Consider the following 14,970-nt stretch of genomic DNA (forward strand, 5'->3'; position numbering starts at 1 on the left):
AGTTGGCTGCCTTAATGTTCGCGGAACCGCTGTGAATCATAATTTGTCTAAAAAGCTTTAACGAGTTTTATTTGTTTCGGCAAAAAATAACGCGTAACTTTTAACGTTACAGGAGTGGCGATTTATTCACGCCGCGTAAAGAAGTATCGGACGCTAGGAAACGCGAGAAAAAGCAGGATTTTTGAAGTCTACGGAGTAACTAGAATTTTTGAGGCGGTGAATTCGATCTTGTAGCATGCATTTTGCAGGGGATCGGTCATATTATCGAAAGTGCATTTTCCCGATCTTCTCCGGGAATATAACTTGCGTTCCCCAACGTTACTTCGATCTTGGAACAGTGAATCGCAGGGACATCGATGAAAATCCCATGCTTTCCGTCTCCTTCTATACTCCATTTCGAATCGGCTATATACTCAGGAATGGGTTACGTTGCTCGGAAAACCGACTCCACGCGGCACTTCTTGAAAATCTTCGACATCTGTGCAGCCACTTGGGTCGACCCTTTCTTCTCTTTACATCGTTCGTAATCACATCCCGGAATCGTGCACCTCTCAAATATGGAAGTGAGTTATCAAAATCGTACCACTTAGGATACTTTATCTTACATTTTATACTTGTAACTCTTTCCTGCGACGAACGAAATTGAGTCCGAGAGTAAATACCGTGGATACGTGAAGACTTTAGTTCAGTTTCCACTGTCTTAGAACGCGTATTAAAATAGTTAAACTTTAGAAGCGTGCAGTTCCGAAGCTGCTAGTTCTTTATCCATAAATGAGGCATCATTAGAAGCGGTAAAGCCTCCCCTTTAAAATGGTTTTTGGTTTTTAACGATCGGACTTTCCGTTTTCGAGATATCGTAATTTATGTAAAAGGTAATTTTTTCTTAATTCGACTATCGCTGTCTCCGTCTGACGCGTCGCGCTGGACCTCTCTTTCTCGCACGTGTCTCGTGACCGAGTGGGCCGAGTGACCTAGTTTCGCCGAGTCACGTGCCGGTCAACGGCCTTGACAAGGCCGTAGTAAGAATGTAAACAAACGCTTCCGCGTCTCATATCTCCGAAACTAGCCACCGCATCGACTTGAAATTAAAATCGCTATATCTCGGGAACTAATAAAGCTATCGACTCGTACAAACGCTCATTTTAGAGGGCATTTCATCCTCTATCTAATGACTATACCAGCTACTATAATTTTTACTCCCTTCTATGTTTATTTTGACATTTACTTTGACGCTACATACCCAAAGTAGTTTCAGTAATTCCTACTGATCGTACGACTAGTGTACGATAAGACTGGATCATAATAGTCATGGTAGGAACGGGTACACACGATGTGCCCGTAGGTCTAGCGTTAACCAAATAGTCGATGAATCGTGGCGGTCGGCCAGTTACGTCGAAATTGCTGGCGATTGATTTATACGTCGGAGATTGTCGATACGACGATGTCGTTCGTGATCGCGGACGGTAAACGGCTCTCCTGTGCGTTTCATGCTGCAGCCTCATCTTTTATGTGCTCGCGAATAAACCAGCAATTTCCTTTGTTTCCCAATCGATGCGGTTCCTTTCACTGGCAATTAGAAAGTAATGGTTCCAGCCATTGGTTCTGCCGTCATTTATAAATCATCGCGGCCGACGACGTTTATTCTCGACCGATCGAGCTTACGCCACTTTAATCGGATCCACCGGAACTTACCTTCCGGTTACAGAGGCAGAGGTAATCCCATTGATCGACGCGAGAATTACTGGCGTTAGTTTGCAGCATTGGTCGCGAGACGAGTATTCCTTGTAATTCGATTAAATCTCCTAAAACGTTTACTGGACTGCTTTACGAGAGAAGATCGGACGTCACGATGGAAAATCAGGTTACTCTAATTGTTGACTCCGGATAAATAATTCAACCTTTCCTTGTTTACAGAATTGCTACTGGCATTATCGTTCCCTCGTGTATCGTGTAAATTATCTACGTACTTTGTCCGCTGCTCGACGTTCCCCGTAGTTTTATCGTCGATTCGGACTTTGATTCAATTTCCCGTTCATCGTCGAATCGATTTAAAATTTGGGCAACGTTCGCTGGTTATTCTCGCGTTCGTATCTCGCGATAGTTAATTGAAAATTGATCGTGATTCGCAATGGATCGTTCGGCGATCCTCTGTATCGGTAATGAGCTGTTTGTGAAATTCGAACGAACGGTTGCTCAAAGAAATCTCTTTTTCGTCGTAACGCGAGTCATAAAAAAAGGAACGGCGAGCTCCAAACGATTCGTTTAATGTACGCCCTTTTGGCCCGGATGACGGTCGTTCTCCTCACGCTAGATTTCTCTGGATACGCTCTGGGTGAAGAATGCGGGTGAATAACGAAGTTGTTCCACGGATGAGATGCCCCAAAGAGTCCCGTATTGAAAACCTCAATAAAGGAAGGAATCGCGCGAATTTCGGCGGTACGATGCCAAAGGAAATTCCATTGACGGTCGAACGATTCTAATATCGCCATTGTCTTTCGTAATTCGGGCAAAACATAGGATGTCGTAGTCCGAATACTTTTTGACATCGAAAGAAAGATGGGAACGAAATTTATTCCGCCGCGGACCCCTCCGGGGAGAGAAAACTAACCTTGAAAGCGGAAAGTTTTTCGATCGAGCGAAGCAACCCTGAATAGAACGCGCGAGAGGGAACTCGGTTAACGAATGGAACGATCCAAGGATACGTCGACCGACCACGAAACTTCCTGCGGGTTTGTAGGACATGAAATTCCTGCGGGGTCGCGCGTTCTATCCAAGTTTCCGTGGGCTGCACGCATCGCGAACTTATCGGTGCTTTTGTCGCGAAACTATGCGGACGATGATGAACAGACTACAAGCCTCTTTTTGCCGGACGAGTTGAAGGCAAAGAAGCTGGATCAACTTCGCGAACCTGGGTCCTTTGAATACGAACAGAAAGATATTTTGTAGGACAATCATGTTTAAACAGTATTTCTAATTATTAATGGTCGTTTTATCAACGTGAATTCAGTTTTCTTGGTACCTAAACGACGGTAAAATCTCTGAAATGGGACGCGTTGTTTGCTCGAGAATCATATAGGATACGTTATCCGATAGGACGTTTCGCCGGGATGCAGTGTATCTTCGGAAAACGCGTATCAGGATGCATCGAGTGGAATCGAAGATTGCGAATCGTGCAGCGGGTTGGTAGTGGCGGCTTAAAACGGAAATCCAAAGTTACGATTTTCTTCGGGGAAACGTAACGAGATAAAGTAACGTCTAAGTGATTTTTCAAACATCTCTGGCGCCGTATAAAGTAGCTACGGTTGCTCGTACGATTCGATTTAATGTTCCATCGATAGGAAAGATTTTAAGAAGTTTAATGGGAGTGCAAAATCACGAGAGACTCGAATAATCGTTGGTTAATTTCGACAAACGTTAATTGCACTCGGGAGAACAGGTGCAATTCGGAGATTAAACGCGAGGTTCGCGTCGACCAACGACGTCGGAGTGCTAGCTCGGGGCGGACACGTTTAACGGGAAAGTGGCTGCTCGTCTCGAATACGTCACAATTCGTCCTCGCCAGCAAACGCGACACGTCGTAGCACTCGCAGGAAGGAATGCCGCGAATGAAATAAATAATAAGTCGCGCGAATGGCGGAGCTACCTGGATGGAGAATCGTAGAGTCGCTGCGGATGAAATGGAATTTCTGTCGGTTGGCTTAGACAAACAGTCGCAATTTTGCTTCGCCGACGGGAACCAGCGCGAAGAATGTCTCCGAAAGGAACGCGTTGCAACCCGTGTTCATTCCGTCGCAGCTAGTTTTGCTTCCGGCCCGTTTCCACCTCCGCTCTTCTCTAATAAAAATATTCCACGCAAACGTTTCACGCGCGTTTCATCCATTCTTCTCCGAGTGTCTTTCGAAACTATTTAAATTGTCTCTCAACCAAATAATAGGCAGATCTTATCTACGATTTAATGTTTTCTCGCAGAATAACTCTCAGTGGATTCCTCGACTCTGAACATCTACTGTCGCATTTCAAAGCTGTCCCATTTGTTCTTTTTATTCGCTGCAATCGGAACTCGGTTGACAAGGCCACTTATCGCGTTTTCATTTCCCCGGTACGCGATGCAACGTAGTTGCTCCACGGACTATTAGTTCACGACGACTTTGATATTTCTTAACCCCTTGATTCCTGCCCTTCTGCTCCTTGTTTCTCGAGATTTCCTCGGTGTTTTCTTCCCGGAATCTCGTTGTAATTTACATGGAAGGGAAAACCGCTCCGCGGGACCCTCGCAGGGAATGTCAGAGGAGCACTTTCCGAATTGCTCGTTCGCGTTAGTTGCACGTAGTTATAAACGTATCACGTATCCGGAACTTACGCGAGTTAAGAGATTCGGTGCTCGTTGCGTTCGAAACCGAGAACGAGTAGAATTTCCCACTATCAGAGATATCTGTAATTACGTTCGACATTAATTTCGTAGACGGTGCAACGAGGGTTGCCAATGGGAAAGCGCAGAGACAAAGACCTTTATTTAATCGTGTTCTTGCTAATCAAGCAGGATCGAAAATTTCCTGAGTATCCGGGAAAGAAGCAACAGAGTTTCGCGCGCTCTTCGCAAGCCTCTTCGAGAAGTGACTTATCTTGAACTTTAAGTGGCCGCGTTGACAATAAGTCGCGGAAAACTCGCGTCTACGCACGGAGCATAGGTAACGCGCGCCAAAGTTGGGGAACCATTTGGAAAGTCGTGAAAACAGAGTTATAGGTACGACAGCCCCGAGCGATAATTTTGAAAATTCATTTCTGGAGAACCTCGTTTGAAATTTCCCAGTCAAATTACAAGTTACTGCCCGACAAACTTTGCCGTTCAAATTTTCTTTGGCGTTCGACGAATCGTCGGACTTCGGGGAAACGTATTATCGCGCCGCGTAAAAATTCGATCGTTGTATTAGTTCAATTGTATCGAAGAGCAATAGTTTAGAACGTTGGGCGGATCTTTCGCCGGAATATAGAAAAATAGTTAAGTGGTCGTTCTTCGGCGAGTTTCTGTCAATGTAAAATTGAAAGTTGCGTTTTTGCTGGCTTCCAATCGCAGTGATAAAAAATTTTTACGCGAATACGATATTCCGTGATGCCGGGCCAACTACGATCGATAACATCTGCCCGTAGCACCGAACATTCAGCAGTTTCCAACTGGCTCTTTCTCTCGTTTTGTCGGTTTCGGAACAATTTTTAAGAGGTTACTTTTACGAATAAACCCGATACCCTGAAAACTGTAGAGACGTTCGCTAAACCACGAGTATTTTTGATAGTCGAATAATAAATAACTACGACACGATGCTTGCTACGTTTAACTAGGCGGTACAGAGTGGTTTTCTAGGCATATATAAACCCAAAATATTTAATATTATTTTATGCAAAAAGCCTTTGTTTTCGATATAATCGATTTTTAAAATTTGTCCGATACGCGAGCAATTATCTCGTACTACTGCGTCTGATTATTATTCACTGTTTCCACTAGCGCCGGTGTTTGGAAACACTGATTGCGGTATGATATTCTCTGTTCTTCGTTCACGTTATTACCTTCTAACTAGTTAGAACTAATTAAAGCAGGCTGCACCACGCCCCCGTCAATATTTACAAATACCAGCGGAAGTAGAATCAACGAGTATTGGTCAGACGTATTATCTAGGTCGCACTTAATTTCCAATATTGATTTTCTCGAAAACGAGGCTTCGTACAGGAAAATTGTATTCTACATTTTCGATTTATTTTTACCCCAGGGATTACTATACATAAATTTCGCAAGAGAATTCGAATTCCTGTGTGGTATGAAATAAAATTTTTTTTTTTTTTATTTTTTGTATTAATCCGCGCGCGCTTTTAGCGTAGAATTTTATGCGGGTGAGATAATACTACTTTTGGAAAACTGCTCTCTACTATGTTCGCGTTCGTTCCTCCACGTCCATCGAATGGTATCGGTAGCTGATTGCGATCAGAAGCAGCCATACGGAACGATGAACAGCGTCCATGGGACCTGTCGGTTTAACATTTGATTCGCCAGAAAATTTTTGTTACTGCAACAGTTGTTCGCGCCGGTCGAAAAATTCGAAATATTTTCGCGTTCGTTTCGGCGGTAATTTATAATTAAAAAATAATTTCTCTCTCATCGACATCACTTGACGCGTAAATTGTTTATCATCGAGTGTCAGTATTTCGAGTCGTTGAACATATAATTCCTTGCATTCTTGGTTACGTGAATAATCCAACGACGACGGGACTATGAAAAAGAAATTAGTTGCGCGGTTCAACGCGTACGGGGTGCAGAAATTGCGCGAATTCTCATGAATAATCCAAGAACATTTACGATCCAGGTTTGACAATTTGACTGTTTAATAAACAATACTCGGCGAAAAGCGTTTTCATTGTTTCTAATAAACATTGCACTGCATGCAAGCTTGCATACACACCGGTTTACGTGGGTAAACTTATACCGTCGCCTCATGCGTCAAACGCGATACGCGTGTTTACAGTTAGCAGCGAACGCGGTCGGTGAATTATCATTATCATTGTTAGCATATTTGCGTAAGTCGATTCCGACCAACGACGTATCCGTAGCATAAAATGGGATTCTAACTGAGCCCTTCTTTGGCCAGCGGTCGAACGTGATTGTTTTACGATTTGATGAGATGGAAATTCAATTTATGATAGATAATTGGGCGGTTGTTTCATGGGAACGTTAAATGCTGGAAAAAAATAGTTCTTATCTTGTTTATAAAAATGATTTTTTTTTTATTTTGATTTTAAGCTGCGTATTAGATGATCGATGCGGTAAACAGGCGTGTTAGTTTTGTTTTAATTATCGACTGGAAAATTGAAGTCGATAATTACCTCTTTCCCCGGCAGCAATCGGTATAACCGGTGGCCCGTTCGGTTGCTTTAGAAACGAAACAATTAGTCGGTTCGTTTCATCGCTGCCTAATTATCTCGAGGTGGATTTACTGGACGAATCTGGACGAATGCGGTGACCGGAGCTGGAGAGGTTTCGGGCTCGTCCCACGATTATGCTGCAGGCCGGCGCGATAAACGTCCCGAACGATAAATCAAGCCCTTTGCGACGGACGCGTTAATACGGCTTGTTGTCGTTTGCCGTGCTCCTGGCCGCCATTATGCGATAACCAATTAAAATGGTCGGTCTGTTGCGTGTAAGTAAGGTTCTCGCCATCGTTACGAAGAGATCGTATCGACGGGTTGTTCCACTCCGTTCCAAATCGTGCGCCATTCCGGGGTTTAAAGACCGTCAGTTTTATAAAACTATTGCCCCGAAACGCGGTCGTTCCGTGCCAAGGAAATTCCTGGCGAATCGAAATAAGCGATACTCTCGCAGGATACCGTAAATCTGTCTGGCCGTTTCAGCATTGCGGTTCCGTGGCAAAAAGCTCTTATTAATTAGCTATCAACTTGCCGATTTTTTGCGAGCTTCTGTAAATTACGGTTTCTTCGTCCTTGGCCGTGCTTTCGTTTCGCGCGGTCTTCTTTTTACTCGACCCGGGGGCTAGTCATTTATTTTCGGACGAAACGTGAAAAATATCCGTTGAAAACACCCGACAGAAAGTCTGAAATGACGAGGGAAAATATTTATCACCGTGTATCGATCAGTCGTTTCTATCTTCGCGCCTCCATTCGAACGATGCTTAAACGAAGTATATTAGAATTTATGCAATATTTACCGCAGAAATTCTATTCGTGTTTTGTGAAAGATTGAATTAATTAAAATAGATTTAAAGGAACGTGGTATATTGTCGAGTAATTTTTCCCTGCAGAATAATAGTACAATCTAAATATTTCAAGAGATATTCAATTTTCCAGTGTATATTAATAAAGGTGAATATGGATCGCGCGATTCAATTAATTCTTTTCCCATGCAAATAAATTTGAATTACTTCTTTGATATATTCCATTCACGGCACGAAATTGGATTTCGACCCGTCAATTAAAGTACTATTATTTATACTTTTGCTTCACGGAGAGATTCCCTTCAGCACGTGCAATTGTTTCTTGTAATAACTAAGTCGTTGAATGGTCCATCGTTAGGATAATTATTGTTATTAGCGTTACGTACTTTTTACGTTCAACACACCCATCGAATTCGGATTGGTGGTCGCGCGCGATCGAACCGTGTGGACATAGTTTCGAAGCTGCCACGCATGATTCGAACTCTGTTGTCCATCATCGTGTACCATTCGCTGTTATTGTTATTTGGGTTACTGCCGCATTCCGAGGACTTTTTGGCGTAATTCGACGAGTTACAGTTACCGCAATTCAACGAGTTACCGTTGCCGCAATTCGACGAGTTACCGTTGCCACAAATGCAACGATACGTTCAGTTCCCTTTGTTTCCGATTAATTGACTTAGGGTACCTAGTTTTCGACAAATTCTGTCGCCGCGCCGGTCCTACGAGCTTTATTTTTTGCAAAGTGTATTCGTTCATTGTCCGTCTCTGTATTTGGCACCCGTTTTGCGCGATATTTACCGCATTTTCGTCGCCCACGAGACGCATTACTCGTATCGCTAAAAATGATCGTAAAAAACTCGTCGTGGATTTCTGATTGGCTAAAAAGTAACGATAAATCAGTCTTGGTAATCAGAACGGCCAGGAGCGACGGACTCCGCGAACTAAGACTGCTTCCGGTTTTAGATATTACGCGGCAACGAGAACCGGGCGCCGGTTTTCATCGCTGCGGCAGCGAAACGGAGGTCTCCTTCCAATATTTCTCCGTCGTTGTTGCCGGCTTCCCGGTGTTTTTCGCTGTGAAATTTATACCCCGCGGGTTCCGGCCACGGTTCGCACGGTCACGGCGAAAGTTCCGAAGCGAGGTCGACCAGAGGAATTGGGACAACGCACAGTAGGGTGTTTTCACCGAAAAGCCCGGACAGGACTATATTAAAATTCATCCGATATTCGAACGCCCCTAACGTTATTAAAATTTATCCAAAGTCGATGAATTTAGTTTATCTTCCTGTTTAACGTCGTCAGTTTGTCACCTCCTTTCGATCCTTACCATGTTTAGTCGTTGTCTCGAGACACCTCTGGAAATCTGTAAAGTTTATTTTTGGGCAGGTTTCCGACAGAGAACGTTAAGCGGTGGAAAGTAGTAGGGACAAGTAAAAAATGCAGCGTTCCTGTTAATGATACTTTTTACGGCGACAAACGAGCACGGGCGATAAACGTTGAGAGGCGGCGCGAGGAGTCGCGGCGAACGACGGCTTCCACGGCCGCTGGTAACGGGAAAGGCGTGTACTATGAATAATGATCTTTCGCGGAGGGCACTGTTGCGAGGTATTTTTAATTTTACCGCGGCGTTCCCGGGTCGATGCTTAAAGCGACCGTAACGCGACAGACGACGCTACGGTCACGCGATAAGGGAACAAAGGGCCGGGAATGTCCTTCCGCGTTCGAAGGTTCGCGAGTACGAGAATCGTGGTATCGAACGGGCCAATGCAAATGCAAAAAGTATGAATACTACAGGCAAAACGTGATCCTCCCGCGGAGTGAATAATTCATTAACCATGGGGCTCCAGTTTTAAAACGTTTCATCCGCACGCCTGCCTTTAAGAATATTCCGGGTGTCCTAACGACTTACTAGCATCGTTCGCAGACACCAATTAGCGCGAACGACGACCGTTAAAAGACTCGTGTTTACAAACGTATAGCAACCTTTCTGAAAGTATTTAGCGGTGGAAAATTTAATACGTGAAATTGGACTGGGGAGGATCGGGCGCGATGAATTTTTCAAGGCGGATTCTCGTAACGAGCGGAGCACTCGCGGTTGAAAGCGGAGGCACGCAGCGTTAACTGGAAACACGGAGGAGAAATATTCCCAAGACAGTGGTTCGCCGGTGATGCGAGTCATCTAGTTATACGCTTCCTCTCCGTTTCCTCGGCGTTCGTGGCCAGCTCTCTTCTTTCCGTGTATGCTCGCTCGGGTCTCGTTCTTTTGCATCCCGGCAGATTCTCGAGGACGCGATTTCGGGATCACGCGCGTTCCGGGAACGGTTCCTCCTTGGCATCGCGCGAAACAGATTCCTTCGTTGCGATCCATTCACTGCGGCACGTGCTCTGCATCGGCGCAACGTCCCGTGAATTTAGCATGCACCTCGTACAAAGCTTTCAGCTTACTGTCGCCCGCTCGCCTTTATCGGGGGGAAATGTTCGCGCTTTATGCATCGTTAATGCCTCGCAGTTTCTTACGGCCTCGGTGGACGGTTATTCGCCTCCGCTGCTACCCGTCGAAATTTGTCTACTCCTCGGAAGACGTACTTATCCGGAAGAAAGGATTAAAATTCATTAAGGAACGCGACTTAGACGAAATCCCGAATATGTTACGCTCTATCAATTTTAAACGAACCTCCTCGCTAAATTAATCAACTCTTCGAGAAGCTCTTCTGCCGGGATAAAGCATTTTTCAATTATTGTACCTCCGGTAAAATTTGTTATCCCAACATTCTGATAGCTTTGCTCCCACTGGATCACGAACCTCTTTCGCCTCTTCCTCCTTTCCAAGTATAAATTTTCGAACGTTTTCCTAAAACACTTTTAGATCGCGATCAGGAGTAAACTTGCATATTATTTAATTGCGTTCGTACGCTCGCCGCGGAATAATAGAATTTATTCAGAGGTTTCGTATTAGTAATTTACGTTTCTGTTCCGTCGGTTTATCGGCGTGAGGCGGCGTGAAAAATGCACACGTGCCGCGCGAGCTCGCGTCTGATAAAAGACGCGGATCACGTGCAACGAAGTCACGAAGCTTTGTTCCATTTCGCTGCAACGCCCCAGGTGACTCCGGTATCGTAAACGTTACTGTGTATTCTGTTTCCCGGCCGGCTCTTTTGTGCGAGACAATATATCTGATAGCGTTGACACAGATCCTGCCGGACAGATCCGACACCAATAGCATGCTCGCCGAACTCGGTTCGACGTTCACCGCCGTCTCAAAGCTAAGGAGCTCCGTCTTGATCCTCTTGCTCCTCGCGTCGGATTTCACTCCGGTTCTTCCTCGAAACGTTCACCCAGTTTGCACTCCGTTTCACGTTTCGTCCCCCCACCGAAATCTCCAAGGATTTTTTTAACCGCCCGCTTTGGACGTATTTCTGCCCTCAACCGGTGGTACATAAAATTTCTACACTCGGATGACGTTCGAAGGACATTACTCTCGGGGAAAATACGGAGAGACAGACTTTCGAAATAACGAACGAAAGAATCGTGTGTTGTTTTTTTTTAAAGCAGTCATGGTCGTTCTCGGATGGCGCCTAGGTTAGAAGGTCCTTGGTCTCTTCCAGCCACCGGGGCTCTATTACTAAAAGGGATTTTAGACTCGGAATACCCAGCCTTCTCTTCGTTATCCGAGTCATAAAGGAATTGGTACGGGAAATCCGCCAGACTCTAGTTGGCGTGAGGAAGTTTTCTCTCGGGTAGCTTTTGCTGCCAGAGTCTAATACAACTCCCGCAGGGACAGGGCTCTAAGCATCAAGGACCAGTAATATTCCAGAAGTGCGCGTGGTTATCAGAAACGTAGAAAACTGGCAATAAAGCAACTCGTCTCGAAACAGCTTACCTCGCGGAAACGACGCTTTGTACCCCCGGCGAATTATTATAAAACAATTGGCGGTAACGCAAATGCGTAAACTGGAGTGGAAAATGAAACGGAATTGGCTCGTCGTTGAACGCGTTAACCGTGTTCGTTCGCAGCGGGCGGAATTCCCGGATATGTTTTCGTTCTTTCGCGGGTGAAATTTCGGTCGCACGCGATGTAAATTCCTCGCGAAACTACAGACGATTCTATATCCGCGATCGATCTATGGCCGTGCTTGTTGACCGTGCGAATCAACGTTGGCGCGCGCTATAGGAAAGCGGTCGGGATCGGGGGAGCCGCAATAAAAACATGAAATAAAGATCCTGCGTCAGGGCCGGACGGTATGGATCGACGCCCGTAAAGCTGCGTTTGGAGGCCAAGCATATTTTCGACGCCGACTTTTATTCGGTTCACGTACCAGCTTACTCTACCAACAACATCGACGATTCTCCCTTCGCGATTCATCGATCGATACTTCTTTGTTGGAAATATGTTCTCGTTTTTCTCGCGGTCTGGCCACTTTTGAACTGATCCACGCCTTCGTCGTTAATCCTTCTTCCCTTTTCTTACGGTTCTTTCCTCGGAATTTTTATCGACCCTTTGCATTTCGCAATACTTCTTCCCCCGGATAAATCAAAACAGTATCTCCGTTTTCACGGTCAGCTTTCGAGCCTCTCCTTTCCATCGACGTTCGAATTCTTTATCCTCGATTCTCTTTACTACCAATCTCTCTGTTTCCGTAGTACTATTCTTATTTCGATATTCGAATCTGTCGCGGTGGGTTACTTCCGGCGATTGGATGCCAAACTACAATCGTACGTGGGTCGTAACAGTCGTCGATTTCATAAAATCGAACGGTCTCGCGGAATTGCGCAGCCGTCCAAAAGTTGCTCGTAAAATCGGTTGGGCTCCTGGCCGGCACAGTCGTCGATCCCCCCCCGATCCCGGCTGGAGATTTTGCTGTGTCAGAGGAGAACAGATCTCTTTGGATACGAGATATCGTTCGCTGACGTTCGCCCACCGATAGAACGAACCAAATCGATAATAGCGTTTGGCGAAACAGAAGAAAAATTGTTCTTAGAATTGAAATGCAAAGTGCAGGGTCGAATATTACACGTGCATTAATAAATGTTACGGTTCGGTATAAGAGTCTCGAATTTTTTCGTTGTCGAAATTGGATGGTTTTCCCTGGACGTACAAAAGGTGGTCGGATCGCGCCAGGGTGGCCAGAATATGTGCATCCCCGTAAACTAGATAGGTCTGACATTCAGAACCGCGTTTCGATGTTGAACGTTGCTCGATGCTGGGCGTCGAGACCGTCTCACGTAGCTGATGCCAGCATCTGCGCGGATACGAGGACCCTCGAGCGACCGTGCGAACTTCTCCAAATGGAATTGAAATTTCCAGGTTACACGACGGAGTCCACGAAGTTACCCCGTTCGACGCGACAGGACGGACGCTGGCCCGCGACAGGATCCAGGAACCGTTTCCTTTTCAACGCGAGAAATACTTCCGCGAAAGTTTTCAATTAGACGTTTGCCGCTGCCTCGGTCCCCCGGAGTTCGTTATTATCGTCTTGATAGGTTTTTCATCGTTCCCGTCCGTCGCTGGATTATTAATCCCGTTAGAATTCCCTACTTCTGTTTCCAGCAATACGCGAGACTACTCGATTATCGGAAGGAAGCGCAAACTTTCCTCCCTCCCCCTGTAATTACTCCATTATTGCCTAAAAATGGTAAATTAAATTTGTCAAACTCAAAATAAGGGTGAAACAATTCGAAAATATCCTTAAACTTTAGTTTCCAAACTTGAAAATTTTTAGAGAACGCGAAAGGGTGGAAAATCAATTTTAATAATCTTGGGAACGCTCTCGAAAGTGGTTCGCCGGTGTAAAATAGTGACCGGCTGCTCCGTCGGGCTTCGAATCGCGTTGCCGGTCGGTGAAAGGTTGTTATTAAAAAATAAAGTACCTTTTAAAAACGTCGAGTTCGATGTTAAACGAGACTCGAAGAGAGTAGAAGCCGCGACGAAATTGTAAAACGCAATTTCAGTGCTCTGCGTTTCGAATTCTCCAGCGTTAGTTTTGGGAGTGCACGTGACCCTAAATCGTGGTCAAACACGATGAAACCGCGAATGCACGTCGTTCCCGTGTATTCGTCTATTTATTTATTTACTTTGCGACCTAGGATTATAATAAATTCAAAATAGAAGCACTCGCGAGGCATCCATCAGGCTCTGATTCGTCGACACAGTTCGGTATCTTTTATTGTCAACCGAGTACCTCGATATTATAAATTTCGTTGGGGAAAACAACGACCGCCATGCAAATGAGCGATCCCCGGAGGAGACCGAGAAAAAGTAGATATCGATGAGCCAGCTCGTCAGAAAAACGAAACGTATGTTTCTTCGGTTAATTAATGTTCGACGAAGTCCAATCGCTGTTGTTTCTGGTCTTTATTATCTTCTGTCCCTTTTGGCCCTACCGTTTCAACGCACGAAATTCGAAAACGAATTTTACATGATATTAATAATGGTGCTGTCAAGAAATAATTAAAGAATGTTGAAAGTAATAATGTACTTGCGAACTGTCTCGAAGTAATAATGAAATTGTAAACTGCTTTCAAGTTATAATGAAGCAGTAAAACAGTTTCTGTAGCAGTAGTATCCATTATTTCCGGAGCCAGATATTTTAAAAAATGTATCGGGTTAATATTATAAGGAGAAAATATATTAGTATTTGAATGCATAAATATTAGAAAGGCTATTAATTCGAGGGTGCATCGAAGTAAACGAGTCGTATTGTCGTAGGTGTCGAACGAACATTGTTCGTGGCAATCGGAAGAACGAGGCACTCGGGGGTCGGTTATGCTCGCGAGGAAAGCACCATGATTGTTCCCGTCCGCGAGCCATTATATCGTCGACGCATTTGGCTAAAACGTTTCCATCCAGCGGGACGAATGATCAATGAACGGTAAGCGAAATTGAATTATCCTCGGTGTAAATTCAGCGGGTCGCGCTAACAAGCCAAACGCAGTGGAACGAGCAAATGGAAGAGCAGACAGCTGTCAGCAGGAAGGAACATTCGGAAGACATGGGAACCGCGACATCGTAGAGGAAGGGTTGAAGGATTCCGTGATTTAGTCCGGGAAAGGCTCCTCGGTCCCTTGGACGGTTTACAAGCCGTTTCCGTACACCGAGGTGGATCCAATTAGAATTTATGCAGCCAGGTCAGCCGAAAGTGGCCGATGCATATGCATCGAATGTAACGCGTTTGCTTAGATTCCCGAGATCGTGTTGCGGTCTTCTGGCAGTTTGCAGTTCCCCCCCGCGATAGGAACACTTTCCTGGTAGCTCGGA

This window comes from Colletes gigas, unplaced genomic scaffold (assembly GCF_013123115.1).
Source record: "Colletes gigas isolate AHSC1104 unplaced genomic scaffold, ASM1312311v1 Colletes_gigas_Sc00008, whole genome shotgun sequence".
In the NCBI taxonomy this organism is placed as follows: Eukaryota; Metazoa; Arthropoda; class Insecta; order Hymenoptera; family Colletidae; genus Colletes; species Colletes gigas.